The sequence below is a fragment of the Myodes glareolus genome, chromosome X (genome assembly GCF_982192425.1).
Source record: "Myodes glareolus chromosome X, mMyoGla1.1, whole genome shotgun sequence".
Taxonomy (NCBI): Eukaryota; Metazoa; Chordata; class Mammalia; order Rodentia; family Cricetidae; genus Myodes; species Myodes glareolus.
Window position 1 is genome coordinate 20,592,066 of NC_142053.1, and position 15,303 is coordinate 20,607,368.

The window sequence follows — 15,303 nt, forward strand, 5'->3', positions numbered from 1 at the left end:
TATTATCTGACACTTTCTTCAAGTTAGTTCAGACCTCTGCGAGTTAACATGGAAAATAATAATGGTGAAACAGCTGGGATTGTAACTTAGGGGGAGCTATTGCTTAGAATGTATAAGGTTCTGGGTTTAACTTCCCATATCATACAAAAAAGAAAAGGAAACATACTGAAGTAAACGAAATAGAAATATCTTGAGTTCCTAAACATTCCAAGACAGTTGATTATCTTTTAAAATCATTTTATTTTCTTTTATATGTATTAGTTGCCTGTATGTATGTGAAGACATGTGTGCTTGGTACCCACACAGGCCAGAAGAATGCGTCATTTTCCCTGGAACTGGAGTTACAGACAGTTATGAGGTGCTATGTGGGTGCTGGGAATTGAACCTATGTCCTCTAGAAGAGCAGTCATTTTGAATGTGTGTGTATGTGAGAGAGAGAGAGAGAGAGAGAGAGAGAGAGAGAGAGAGAGAGAGGAGAGGACAGGAGAGGAGAAAGAGAGAGCACTGCGTGAGTATGGGTACCATTAGAGGCCAGAGATGGGGTTGGGTTGGATTCCCTGGAATTTTAACTGGAGTTAAAAGAAGCTGTGAGCCACTCTGTGAATGTCTGAAAGCTGAACTCTGGTCCCTTGGAAGAGCAGCTCTTAAGCCCTGAGTCATCTCTCCAGCCTCTTATGTTTGTTTTATTGGCTTGTTTTTGAGACCCGCCCTCACTCCAGCTCATGCTGGAGTCAAACTCACCATGTAGCCCAGGCCAGCCTCTAACTCACAGCCACCTTCCTGCCTCAGTCTCCCAAATGCTGGGATTACAGGTGTCAACTACTATACCCAGCTATGTTTTTTAATCATTCATTTTTCACTCCACTTGTTTCTCTCACCCTCCTTGCCTCTTTGTCAGATGTAGTTTCCTCAGATAATTCAGACCGGCCTTGAACTGGCTGTGTAACTGAAGGTGACCTAAACTGATCTTTCTGCTTCCTACTTCCCCAGTGCTATACCCCATACATGGTTCAATTCATTTTTAACTTCTTATATAATGTAACAGTCAATGTTTCAAAACCTAAAAGCTAGCCGGGCATGGTGTTACATGTGTAAAAGCCCTGCAATTGTAGGTCTGAGCCCAGAGGATCAGAAATTCAAGGATAGCCTGGGCTACACAGTGAGAGCCTGTGTCCAGAATAAATAAGTAACCACATTAAAAACACTTACAAAGTGCACAATGAAAATATCACTCCTCACTGACCTTGCCTGTCCATCATACCCAAATGACTACTTCCAGGAGTTTATACTTTCAGGGGATAAAGAGGTGGCTCAGGAGCTAAGATCACTGCTGCTCTTTCTGAGGATCAGTTTGTTTCCCAACGTGTCAGACAGCTCACAACCATCTGTAGCTCTAGCTCCAGGGAATCCAGCGCCCTCTTCTGGCCTCTGTGGTTACTACATTCATACAGTGCACAGACGTTCAGATAAAACAGTCCTACAGAAAGTAAAAAGAAAAATACTTTAAAAATAAAATATACTTTTAGTATTACTGTATATAAAACATAAGAATTGTAAGTGTTCAAAGAACTTGGAGTTGAACCAGTCCTGTTTTGGTAAATTCGGTTACTATAAAGAGACGAGTTCACAGACAGAACAAGGCTGAACACCACAAGGGAAGAATGGTTTGAAACAATGCCTAGGGAGATACTTGAGACTGATGTGTGAGCCATTACCTTCAGTCCACTCCTCTCAATGACTTACGGGGATGAAGGTGGACGAGTGAGGAAAGGAGCTGAGGCTAGACAAGGGGCCGCCGTATGTATTCCAAAGTTCAATGAAGGAGGCGGCAAAGCTGTCACTGGGAAAACAAGTGTGATTCATCCTGAGAGCAGCTACCAAACAGGAAACTTGCGACAAGAGATGGGGCAGTGGGTGTAATTATCTGTCACTGCAGGTGTGGCTGCCACCTTAATATTGTTAGGCTAGCATAATCCTGTCATCCCAGGTTCACTTCAAAAGGAACCAGACAAGATCAGCCTATAAAGTTTGGCGTTTCTAGGGGGATTCTAGGAAGAAGCTCTGATTGTTTTCATTCAGGCAAGCGATTAAGCAGGGGAACTGAAGCAGCCTCTCAGGAGATAGCTGTGGTAGCGCCTGTGCACACACAGGGAACCAGACACCGGGATTTAGAAACCGCTCCTGTGAAAAAGATTGACGATTACAAGTGGCCCCAAATGCTCTGACATTTAGAGAAAGTGTGCCGAAAGAGAGCAATTTAGAACGGAAGGACGCTGGGGGGGTGGGGGGAGATGCTGTGACTCTTGGGCCCTGATAGAGATTCAAAATGGAGGAGTCCACTAGAGGCTCGCAGCATTATTCTAGCTGCAGAATGTCAAGTGAGGGATCATTGCTTTAAGAAAATATTTGCTACACCCATCATCATCTAGAAGTGATAAACAACATGCCAGAGCAGAACATTAGTCTCCAGGATTAAATATGAAACAGGGCAATGCAAGTAGACCCAGCTACAGAATATTAAAGACCACTTCCTACCTCAGAAGCGATTTAAGTCAGTCCCAGAGAAAGGAGGAATGAGCTACACATTGGCCTAGGGGCTAGTTCCCTCATATTGTTCATTTCCTTTCTGGCTGACCACTTGGTTAGCTCAAAGATTTTCAACACATTATTAGAGACACCAACTCTGAGTTCTGACAGCTTCAGTGCCACTGAAGGGGAGGTGGCTGTGGGGAATGGCCTCCGCACTAAATGCATTTTCTAATTAGCCGGGTAATTGCTTTGTGAATCACTGACTTAATGAACACATGAGGTGGCGATGATTCAGGATGTGATCGAGGTAGATGGCAGACAAGCGTGTTTCAATAAAGTCAAAATAATTGATTTCTTGGAGGGGGGCAGATTTTAGTCCATCGAAGTAGAATAAACAATATAATTTTGTCTTGAATCAACAAAGTGGAAACTGTGCCAATGTTGAGAAAACTGCTAAATCCTGACATGGAAGGTAGATGACAAAATTAGTGTGTGCATGCACACACATACACACAGGCACACGCGCAAATGAAACCCCACAGTAGATGACTTTTATACAATTGGAAGTCTTGGAAGTCAAAGTTAGGAATGGATTTACTTGAACATTGAAACAAAAGCTGTTTTTTGAAGTAATGTATTCTGGGAGCCAGACACAGTGACACATACCTGTAAACAAACTGTAGCTGGTGGGTGGAAGCTAGAAGATCAAGAATTCGACAGTTCAAGAACATCCTTGGCTAAACTCAGTTTAAGGCCCAGTGAGCTACATATGACTTCTAGCTCAAAAATGCAAACCAAATGACACAATATGTATTTGATTTTTGTTTTGTTTTGTTTTGAGATGGGAACTCTCGCTATGCTATCCAAGCCAGTCTTGAGCTCCTGGGCTCAAATCATCTTTTTAACCACTCTTGGTACTTTTTAAAATGAGCCATTAAGCCTTAAGCTGTGGCTCACACCTACCAACCGTCCCAGGATGTGAGAGACAAAGGCAGTAGGGGGACTGCAGAGATGACTTAACCATTAAGAGCTGCTCTTCCAGGGGAGCCGAGCTCAATTTTTATCCAATGCCCTCTTCTAGCCTCTGTGGGTACTGCGTACATGTGGTACACAAGCAGACATACATGCAGGCAAATAATTATATGCATAAAATGTTTTTTAAGAGAGTCAAAGACAGGAGGATTAAAGCAAATTTAAGGTGAACCTAACCTATATAGTAAGATCCTACTCAGCCTAGGATATGCAGAGAGTCCCTGTCTGAAAATAATAAGCAAAACAAATGCTTGAAATACTTTGTGGTAACTATTATTAAACACTAACTGTGATAGGCTCTTTCAAATAATAGCAAGCCCTTGCTAGGGCTGGGAGTACTTGTGCACCCCTGTAATCCTACACCTGGGAGATCAAGCTCATCCTCCTACATACCAAGTTCAGGGCCAGCCTAGACTATAAGATACCCTATCTCAAAGCAAGCAAGCAAGCAAGCAAGCAAGACTCCTACGATTCCAAGTGTGGCACCAGCAGCACATACATTCACCTAAGAATTTAGCAATGGATACCGCGCGTCCCCTAAACCAACTCATTCAGAGTCAGAATCTCACCAAGATCCCCAAGGGATTTGGATGTGTGTTGAGAGGCACCGTCTGCCTGTCACAGTCTAGACACTGCATAGCCTTCCAAAAAACAATCTTACAATAATTCCACAGTCATTTATAGCATGTTGCTCCCAGTTAAAGAGTTCGACTCGATGGCAGCTCTGTAAAAGAGGAAACCAAAATGATATGCATTCATGCAACAGCCAGTCCTCTCTGACACCACAGTAGAAAAGCAAACCATTTGCTACTGTACCAGCAATCACTTGCTCCACTGAAAAGCCTTTCCCCTGTCAGCCGCTTATTATGGGATCTTGTAGACAGCTAAATATTTCAGTGGTCAGGAAAAAAAAAATGGAGCGATTTCAAAGTTATTCCCTCTTACCAGTTACTGTTGACCAAACATGCATCAAACTACAAACTACAAGCTCAGAAGAATCACAAGATGTGCTATAAGACCCAAATAATTGGCAAATGCATTTCAAAAGTTGTCAGGCTAGTTTGGCATCCTACAGGAGGGAAGGGCAGGTTGACTGACAGCTGTTTCCAACCAGTTGAAAATTGTGTACAGGGAGAAGGGTGTTTGAGAGGCTTGCGTCTGACTGGCCAATACAATGGACCCTTTTATTTCTGAGTAGCTTTTTTGTTTAAGGAATATAACTGGAAGAGATAGAAAAAGTACTGAGTCAGGCACATACTTCCAGGTTACTAGGAACTCATTACATCTCAGGAACTTCTATCCGTTAATCCTAGAAGGAGATTAGGCTGTTTCCTTCTCTTCCAATGCCCTAATGACTCGGGAGGCCTGCATTAGTGGATCAGCATAGACACTTGGTTTTGCAATGAGCTGATGTGATGATTAATTAGCCTGTAGCAGGAGTCTGGTGATGTTCTCAGCTCAAAGCCCCGGGGATCCAGTACAGGCAGTCAGCCCTCATAAGCATGCATGCACGCACGTAGGCACACTTGCGAGTGCATGTGCGTGTGTGTGCGTGCATGTACACACACATACACACACACACACACACACACACGTGCACGTTGAACCCTGAAAATAGAATTAGATTGGTGATAGGCCACCAGTGAAGTTCTGACTGATTTTTACATTCAAATAACATGGACATAACTTATGGCTGTGAAACCACAATCCTACTTTGTTTGAGACATCAGAGTCTCACTATGTAGTGCAAACTCACAGATATTCCCCTGCCTCTTGAGTACTGGGATTATAAGCATGTACCACCATGCCTTGCTTGGGTGTCCTTATGAAGGAGATAACATTTGGTTGTATTTTTTTTCTTTTGAAACAGGGTTTCATGTAGTTTAAGCTAGCCTTTAACTTGCTATATATTAAGGATGACCTACAACTCATCCTCCTGCCTCTACCTCCTTAGTGCTGAGATTACAGGCATGAACCACCAGATTTGGTTTATGCATTGCTGGGGGATTGAACACAGTCCTATATGAACAATAGTTAAGCATTATACTCATTATATCCCCAGCACAGGATCAAATTCTATTTTTAAATTACATTTATTCTGTGTGTGTATAGAGGTCAGAGGTCAACTTGCAGGAATTGATTCTCTCCTTCCACCACATGGGTCCTGGGAATGGAACTTCGGTTGTTAGACTTGACAGCAAGCACATTTACTTGCTGAGCCATCTGACTGGCCCGAGATCAAATTCTTCATGGATCTTTTTCCCATTTAAATGGCTATTTGGTTAATTTAATGCCATATTTCAATTGATTTATTAATATCCCATGGCCTTTTCCTTGTACTTAAAAATATAATGAACAGTGCTAAAAATTAATTCAACATAAGAGAAAAAGGACACACACACACAAAATAAAAAACCAAATCAACAGCAGAGAACCCCTTAAGGTAAAACGTGGGAGCCTTTGAAAGAACTGCAGAGCAAGCCGATATTCCCAGAAGCACTTGGGAGGCGTAGGCAGAAGAGCGTTGTTAGCTTGAAGTCAGTCTTGCTTACATAGTGAATTCCAGGTGGACTTGGACTAGAATGAGAATTTGTCTCAGAAAGAAACAAAGCAAAATAGTGTCAGTTTTTTATGATATGTCATTATCATCTAAATTGTATTGGGCCTCATTCATAACTATCCTGGGCTGCATGTGGCTCCATGGGAATCAAGGCTGGGGAGCCTGCAAGAGTTATTTTAACAGTGTTTTCTTATTGCTGGAGAGAAGACTCAGCAGTTAGGTCAAGTCGGGTTCAGTCCCCAGCACCCATATGTTGGTTCACAATCTTCTATAACTCCAATTCCAGGGAATCTGATACCCTCTTCTGACCTTTGTGGGTACCAGGCATGCATGTGGTACACAGACATATGCATACAAAACACCCACACACATAAAAATAAGTAAGTGAAAATTGAAAAATAAATAAAAAGTCCAGACTGGGTGTAATGGCTACCACCTTTAATCCCAGCAAACCAGAGGTAGAGGCAGATGGATCTCTGTAAGTTCAAAGCCAGCGTGGTCTATAGAGCGAGTTCCAGGCCAATCAGAGCCACACAATGAGACTTTGTCTCAAAGAAATTAATTAAAAATTGAAGAAGCCAAATAAAGAGGGGAAAAAGAGTACTTAACTGTTCTTGGTGCAGGGCCTGATTGTGTCCCAATCCCTACATTGGGCAGTTCACAACTGCATGTCATTCCAGCTCCATGGAACCTCTTACCTTCTTCAGGCCTTCTTGGAAACCCTTGGTGTGCACATGTGTAGAGACACACACACACACACACACACACACACACTTAAAAATAAAATAAACCTTAAAAAACAGAGTACTGTAGACATTGTATTTTAATAATGCCTTGATTACTGTATTTTTCTCCCCAAAATCTTTACACTGATGTCATAGTTCCCTTTTGACCTCAACGATTATCCTTGGAAGGGCAGAAGAGCTGTTGTTGCCTGTCCATCTTTTGTAGGTGAGGAAACCAAGGCTGTAAGTGTTCACATTACTTGCTCTCTACAGACAAGGCCTCGTAGCAAGTAAGGGACAGAGCCAACACCAACACGTTAACCAGGCATTGCTTGTGCTTTTTCCAGTCCCCATAAACTAGAGACAACACAGGATGAGCCACACAAGCAATCCCCTAAAGAAACCAAAGCAGCTGAGAATAGGGGAAGTAGCGATTGTTCTGAGAGGATGGAGCTCTCACTGAGAAAGTAGGGAACTGGACCTAATCGCCAGGACTGAACGTCTCCTCTGAGGCAGATACCAGCCCCTCTATCTCTGGCCCTGACTTTGAAGGGAGTCACTAGTCTGAAGGGTGCCGCATGTTCTTTTTTTTTTTTTTAATTTTTAAAATTGTTATGTGTTTGGCCACTTTGCCTGCAAGCCCAGCAGATGCCAGAAGATGGAGTCAGATCCACTGGAAGTAGAGGTACAGACAGCTGGGAGCCACCCTGTGTGTGCTAGGTATCTAACCCAGATCCTGTGGAAGAGCAGTCAGTGCCCTTAACCACTGAGCCATCTTTCCAGCCCAGGACACCACATATTAAAGGTTCTGAGTCTGGTTTTATGTGTGCAGTGCTGGTAAAGGAAGGAAACCCTGGAGTTCTTTGTGTTGAGAGGTAAATTAGATCCAAGTATAAAGATGTTAAAAAAAAATAGCCCAAGAGAGAAGGTAGTGGATCCAAATTGTTTCCAACCAGGAAAAGCCAGGGCTTCCCCTTGGCTTTCTCCTTCCAGGCTTTGCAGGACTTGGAGTCCTTCCCTGACTTCATTTCAATGGGCTAGAGTGTCTTGTAGAGATTTTCTCCTCACTCCAAGTCCCTTTGGGGTGCCGCTCCATTTCGAATATCTCAGAGAAGGAGCCTTGTAGATATCTGTCAGGCAGGGGCTGTGCTCACAGTGCACTTGAGAATTCAAGTCACCTCAGGTACCACAGTCAGTCATTCTGGAAAACTTCAGTTGCTGGAGGCCAGATTAGTTTACCTATTGTCAGGAGAATTCTGGAATTTCCTGTGAGCCTTTCAGGCTTCCTGAACCTCAAACCTTTCCACTAGGTAAAAGGAACAGAAAAAGGAGATTCTCGTTTGAGATAATAGACACTTAAACATTGCTTGGGCTGAAAAGCACCCGCCCTGAAACCTACCATAGTGGTTCAAACATCATCCCAGCACTTGGGAGATGGAGACAAGAGGATCACAAGTTCAAGGTCATCTTTGGCTACATAGTTGTAAGTTCCAGGCCAGCCTGGGCCTTACAATTTCAAACAAACAATTTATTCTTCAGAGAGCCTCAAATGAACCAAATCCAGGCTAAAAAAGCTGACATTTCTGCCTCATTTTGTGTCTATCCCCTTTACAGAGATACAGCATTGTCCTGAAACTCCAGCCACCTTGGATTCCAGAAAGGCCAAAATCTCACAGAACAGAGCCCTACCCAGATAGGGAATAGTTGGATGATGACGAGATCACGTACTGGAGCAGAAACGGTCATCGTGTAAGGACCGGACAGCTTCCCTCAAGGCAAGACTGCAGAAAGAAAGCCAGAGCTGAGACAACGATCAACCAGGCCTCAGCTTGACCAGGACTGGTCATTTCCACATGTCCCCTGTCCTACTTCGTTTCCTACGCAAACTGAAAGCCCGTGGGGTTTTCCCCCAAAGACAGACTTGGGAATCACTAGATGCTTTTATCTATTCCTCTTTCCAATCCACTCTGAAGAAATACCCTTTCTCTATTTTGACCATTTGTCCTCTCTTTAGTGTGCATATTGTGGCTAGTTAGCTGAATCCAGATTTTTTTTTTTGGCAGGGGGAGGGAGTTGCCAGAGCACAGGCTTTTGTCCCTTTTAAACTCCAGCTACAGCAGGACTCTATGTGATGGGCTCATCAGCATGCTAGAGGGCATTTGTAATAGTTAAGTTAAATAAAGGTAAGGGTTTGCTGATCACAGAATGGATGGACGGGAGGATTGTCCTTGCTCTAAACATTAACACGAAAGTCTTCAAGAGCACTGGAATGGCGAAGCATGCTTTAGCTTTGTAAGTAGAGCATATAGGATAAAGGTCTAGGCACTGCTAACCCCTGTACACTAGTCCTGGCCACCCCTCCCCAACATGTCAATTCAGGGTATAAGTAATATTGGAAAGCAGGGGAATATTTATTCAGTGTGGTCACACTAGAAAAAGGGGAGAAGAAGGGGCTCAATTTCCGAGATACTGATAAGAGATTATGTTTAACCAAAGGCAGGGCATATTGATAATTTAGCAGCCCTGCTCCAGGTGTGGTCCTCATCACCACTGACCCATGTCTTAAGTGGCTCTCTTCAGTCTGTCTTACATGGCGGTTGGTTACAAGGTGTCTTACGAAGTTGTCAGAACTGTGTGAAGCCCCTTCCTGAGAGGCAGCTTCCTCTTTTGGTGAGCACCCAAGTGTCATCCTTTACTTGCCCCGCCATAGGAACTAGCTGGGGAAATTTCAGTTCTGCTACCTAGAGGCACAAGGGCCTCTTTTCAGAGTATCTCCCTTCAGGACAGGAGAGTTGCAATTTGCGTGTGCTTTATAGCTGACTGTACATTGCAGAAGGGAACGGTGCATATCTAGGGTGGAAAAGCCATGCCACTGAGCCTGAGGATCTGTTGAAACTAGAGCTCTTGATCCCTTTTCTTGAGTAAGCTACCTTTTGGGGGCTTGAGGGAGTCCCGCTGTTGGTTTTTGAAACAGGATAACATTGTCTAGCCCATCCATGCTGAATGTATTTTACTCCAGGTTCAGCCTGAGTGCTGGGGTTACAGGTATGTGTTACCACACTAGGGAATTGTACTTTAAAGTATTGGAAATATAGAAATGGAGAATAAAGTAGTAGCAGGAGTTAGAGTAGTAGAGGAGAGGTAGGGGAGACTATAGTAGTGAGGGGTGCATGAGCGAGATCATTGTGGTGAGAGAATAGCTCAATATTTTTTTTAAGTAAATTTTATTAAATTATAAAAGTTTCCATTTCCGCCCCCCCTCCCAACACCCTCCCACTCCCCCCACTCCCCCTCCTCCTCCCTCTTCATCCCCCAGGGCAGTCAGGGTTTCCTGCCCTGTGGGAAGTTCCAGTTCCTTCCCCCTCCCTCCAGGTCCAGGAAGGTGAGTGTCCAAACAGACTGGATCCCCAAAATCCAATATATGTAGAGGAAACAGGTCCCAGTGTCATAGTCAATGGCTTCTCGGAAAGACTGCAGGCCAGCCACATTCAGAGAATCCGGCCACATTCAGAGAATCTGGTTAGATCACGTCCTCGTTCAGACCCAGTCCAACTGGCCTTGGTAAACTCTCATCAGATCCGTTCCCTTGTATCAGTGGGTGATAGCATCCCTCGCAGTACTGATTTCCTTTTTCATGTTCTTCCTCCTTCTGCTCCTCATTTAGACCTCGGGGGGCTCAGTCCGGTGCTCCAATGTGGGTCTCCGACTGTATCGCCGTCCTTCGCCAGATGAAGGATCTATGGTGATAAGCAAAATATACATCAGTATGGTCATGGGCCACGGCCGATTCAGGCACCCTCTCCTCTGTCCAGAGAGCAATCTGGGGGATCTCTCCTTGGACCTGGGATCCCATATATAATCAAGTCTCCTGTAAACCCTAAAATGGCTTCCTTAGTTGAAATATATTCTTCCCTGATCCCATATTCATCCTTCCTCCCCCCCCCATCCCAGGCCACCAAGCTTTCCCCGTTCCTCCCCTACTCCCTTCTCTCTAACCCTCTCCCCTTCCATCAACCCTCCCACCCCCCGCCATGCACTCGAGGTTACCTGGGACTCTTGTCTATTTCCTACCTCCTGGTGGATAGCTAAATAATCTTCATCAGGTTCATCTTCTTATTTAGCTTCTCTAGGATCACGAATAATAGGCTCAAAGACCTTTAATTATGGTTAGAATCCACTTATGAGTGAATACATACCGTGTTCCTCTTTTTGGGTCTGGCTTACCTCACTCAGTAAAGCGTTTTCTATTTCCATCCATTTGCATGCAAAATTCAAGATGTCATTGTTTTTTACCGCTGAGTAAAACTCTAACGTGTATATGTTCCACACCTTTTTTAACCATTCTTCTATTCAGGGGCACCTAGGCTGTTTCCAGGTTCTGGCTATTACAAATAGTGCTGCTATGAACATAGTAGAACAAATGCTTTTGTAGTATGTTAGGGAATCTTTAGGGTATATTCCCAAGAGTGGAATTGCTGGGTCCTGAGGGAGGTTGACTCCCAGTTTCCTGAGAAACCGCCACACTGATTTCCACAGTGGCTGCACGAGTTTGCATTCCCACCAACAATGGATGAGTGTTCCCCTCACCCCACATCCTCTCCAGCATAGGCTATCGTTGGTGTTTTTGACTTTAGCTGAGAATAGCTCAATATTTTGATTGCATTGGTAGGCCCACAAATCTATACATGTGATAAGAGGGGACAAAAGTGGACACATGTGTGCCTATGTCAAATGTTCTGGTATTTATCCTTTCTAGTACATATTGTGTGTAATGTACTTATTGAGGGAGGCTGAGTAAAGGGAACTTCTTGTAAATCTATACATTCTTTCAAGATACAACATTGAAAAGTGGACCCAGGGAGATGGCTCAGAGGATAAAATCCTTATTGCGCAAGCAAGCATAAAGGCCCGAGTTCCAGTTTCCAGTGCTGGTTTTAAAAACAAGTGTGACGCCAATGGTTGACAGGGACGTGACTTCTGGGACCTTGCTGATCAGACAGATTAGCCGAAATGACAAAGTCCAGCTTCAGTCACAAGTCCTGTCTCAGAAACTAAGGTGAAAGGATAGAGAGATGACTCAGCCATTGGAAAACAGAGGTCCGGAGTTCAGGTCCCAAAAGCCACCCTGGGAGGCTCACAGGCTATTGTAACTCCAGTTCCAGGGGATCCAGTGCTCCCTTTTGTGCTCCTTGGGCATCTGTGCTCACATATGAGCACTCGTGATTAAAATATAAAAATAGATCTTTAAGGAAAATCATGCGATGAAGAAGTGATTGAGGAGGACATTCTAATGTCAGGCATACAGCCATATGGATGAGCATACCTGTGCATGCAGATCTGCATGCACACACCACATGCACACGCACACACACACACACACACACACACACACACACACACACAAAGTGAAAAAACTATAGAAATGGACACTGAAGTAAACGAAAAAGAAAAACTTTAAAGTATAATCCTGTATTTCTTTTCAGTGGCCTACTAAACACTTTATTTTCCAATTCCCCTTTTGTAAGAAGCCTTTTCCCCAAATACTCCATAAATCCCTTGCCTCTCTTTTGGTGGTGTTGATGTTGAAGCCCAGGCTGACCTTAAACTTATGATGATCCTTCTGCCTCAGTTTCCAAATACCGGGATTATAGGCATGTGTCACCAAGTCTGGCCACTCCTTGACTCAATGTGTGTTGGGTGTATGGGTACCATGCATGCTAGGCCATGCTGTATGAACAAGCATCATCCACAGCCTCAAACCTTAAGATGAAAAATGAAAGTTTGTCCCTAAGTCCGTACTTCTAATTCTCAAGGAGCACAGGCTGGCGATGTCATTTAATTGTGGTGGTTAGTTTTTGCAACTTGACACAACTGAGCCTCACCTGGGAAGAGTCTCAATGAAGGATTCTCTACGTTAGGTTGAATTGTGAACATGTGCGAGGGGAGGGTTGTTTTAATTAACTGATGTGGGAAGAACGAGTCCACTCCAGGCAGCACCAGCACCATCACTAGGCAGAGAATCCTGAACTATCTAAGAGTGGGGAAACTGAGCTGAGTGCAGGCGCGTGGGCGTTTATGCGTTCATTCTTCTTTGCTTTTTTTCTTGTAGATACGCTGTGGCTAGCTGCTTCCAGGTCCTGCCACAGAGGCTTGTCTGCTAGGATGGACTGTAACCTAGAATTGTAAAGCTAAAACAAACCCCTTTCCCTTGGTTGCTTTTTTTTTCTTTTAGAGACAGAATCTCACCATGTAGCCCTGGCTGGCCTGAAACTCACAACGTAGACCAGGCTGACCTGGAAATCAAAGACCCCTGCCTGCCTTTGCTTCCTGAGTGCTAGGATGAAAGGTGTGTTTATGCCACCATGGTCTCCTTCAGTTACTGTTCGTGAGGCAATTTTTATCCCAGCAACAGAAGAAAACCAGGACAGAAATTTGTACCAAGGAAGTGGGGCCATTACTGGGATAACCCTAACTGTGTAGCTTTCTTTCTTGTGATATGTTTGAAGACAGAAATCCTGACAGATGTGCAGAAACTGGAATCCTAGCTCATGGAGTTTTAGAGAGTAACAGAGACTCTATCAAGAACAGAGGCTATGCTTTCTCTCTCTCTCTCTCTCTCTCTCTCTCTCTCTCTCTCTCTCTCTCTCTCGGACACACACACAGAAAGAGAGTGAGAGACAGACAGACAGAAAGACAGACATGGGAAGGAGGCTGGAGGGGGGGTTAAACAGCGTCTTTCTATATGTCCCTGACTGTCCTGGAACTTCCTATCGAGGCCAGGCTGCCCTCAAACTCAGTGACCTACCTGTCTCTGCCTCCTGAGTGCTGGAATTAATATGTGCTACCATGCTTGGGAAGACGGTGTGATGACATGACCAATGTTCTGTGTGTGCTCATCATGCTAAGGCTGAATAAGCAGCTGCCATGATCATGGACATCAGCATCCCTATAGTGAGGCTTCTAGTGCTGTACCGGGACAATAGGGAAGTGTGTTCTCAGGGCCAGCACCCAGAAGCTGGGTTACACGTTGAACTGGCAGCAGAATGTAGCAATGTAAGCGCTGTCAACATGCTGCTGGCATGAAAGATGCAAGATTGAGGAAGTTGTAGAGAACATGTAAGGCCTGTACTCTTGATCTGGTCAGAGTCCTTGTTGAGAGAAGCCTTAAGAAGCCATTGCAGGGGACTGTGAAAGTAAAACCTCAGTTGCAATGGAGAACTCAGTATACTGGAGATGATATAGCCAGGTCAGGGAGTGTCCACTAAGGGGAGCTGAAGATGTAAGGTGGTGTGGGGGGGCTAAGCCCAAGAGCAAAGCTTGTAGACATGGCAGGTTGTATATGTGGAGGGATGGGGATACCCAAGCCCTTTGGTGACAGGGTTACATAACGAGCCCCAGATGTTGGACATTGGAGCTACAAGATTTGGTATTTTCCTAGCAGAATTTGGCTCTGCTTTCATCTGACCATTCCTGTACTGCTCCAAGTTTTCACTTTTGAAACAAGAATGACTGCTCTGTGCCATTAGATGTTGGAAGACCATAGTTTATTTTTATTTTATAGGCGCTCACAAATTAAGAGACTTGCGGCTTTTAAAGAGACTTGGGACGTCTAATGTCAGACTGTATTTTACACTATGAGAATGAGACTGGGGACAAGGAGTGGAAGGCCGTGGCTTAAGAGTAAAGTATTTGTGTGTTGAGTTGACAAGAGGTGGAGTGTGGTAGTTAGCTGAGAATCATCTGGAAAGGGACTCATCTCGGTTGGCCTGTGGCCATGTCTGTTGGAGGTTGTCTAAACTCAGTTCATTGATGTGGGAAGACCCAGATCACCATAGGCGGCACCACTCCCTAGGCAGGGAATCTTGAAGGGCATGAGTGGAAAGATCAAGCTGAGCGTAAGCAAATGAGCAAGTGAGCATGGTGTAATGTGTGTGTTCGTTTCTCTGTGCTCTCCACTGTGGGTGTGATATGACTAGTCATTTAAAGTTCCTGCCTTAACCTCCCTACAGTGATGGAATTGCAAGGTGAAATAAACCTTTTCTTCCATTAGTTGCTTTGATCAAATAGTTTTGGTTTATTTTAAATGATTTCTTTACTTTTATGGTATGGTATGGTATGGTATGGTATGGTATGGTATGGTATGGTATGGTATGGGTGTTTTGCATGTATGTCTGTGCCCTGTACCTGTGGAGTTCAGAAAGGGATGTTGGGATATGGTTGTAAGCCGCCGTGTGGGTGCTGAGAATCTAACCTAGGTCCTCTGGAGGAGTAGACAGTATTCAGAACCAGTGCTAGCAATTTCTTCAGATCCTTGTCAGAGTGTTTTGTCACAGCAGCAGAAGTGACAGTGGGACAGCTCTAGAGTGCTTAAATGGAATGCATGAGGCCCTGTGTTCAGCCCCTAACACCACAGAAACAAAACAAAAGCCCTAAACCAGAGGAAAGGGGGAGTCAGAG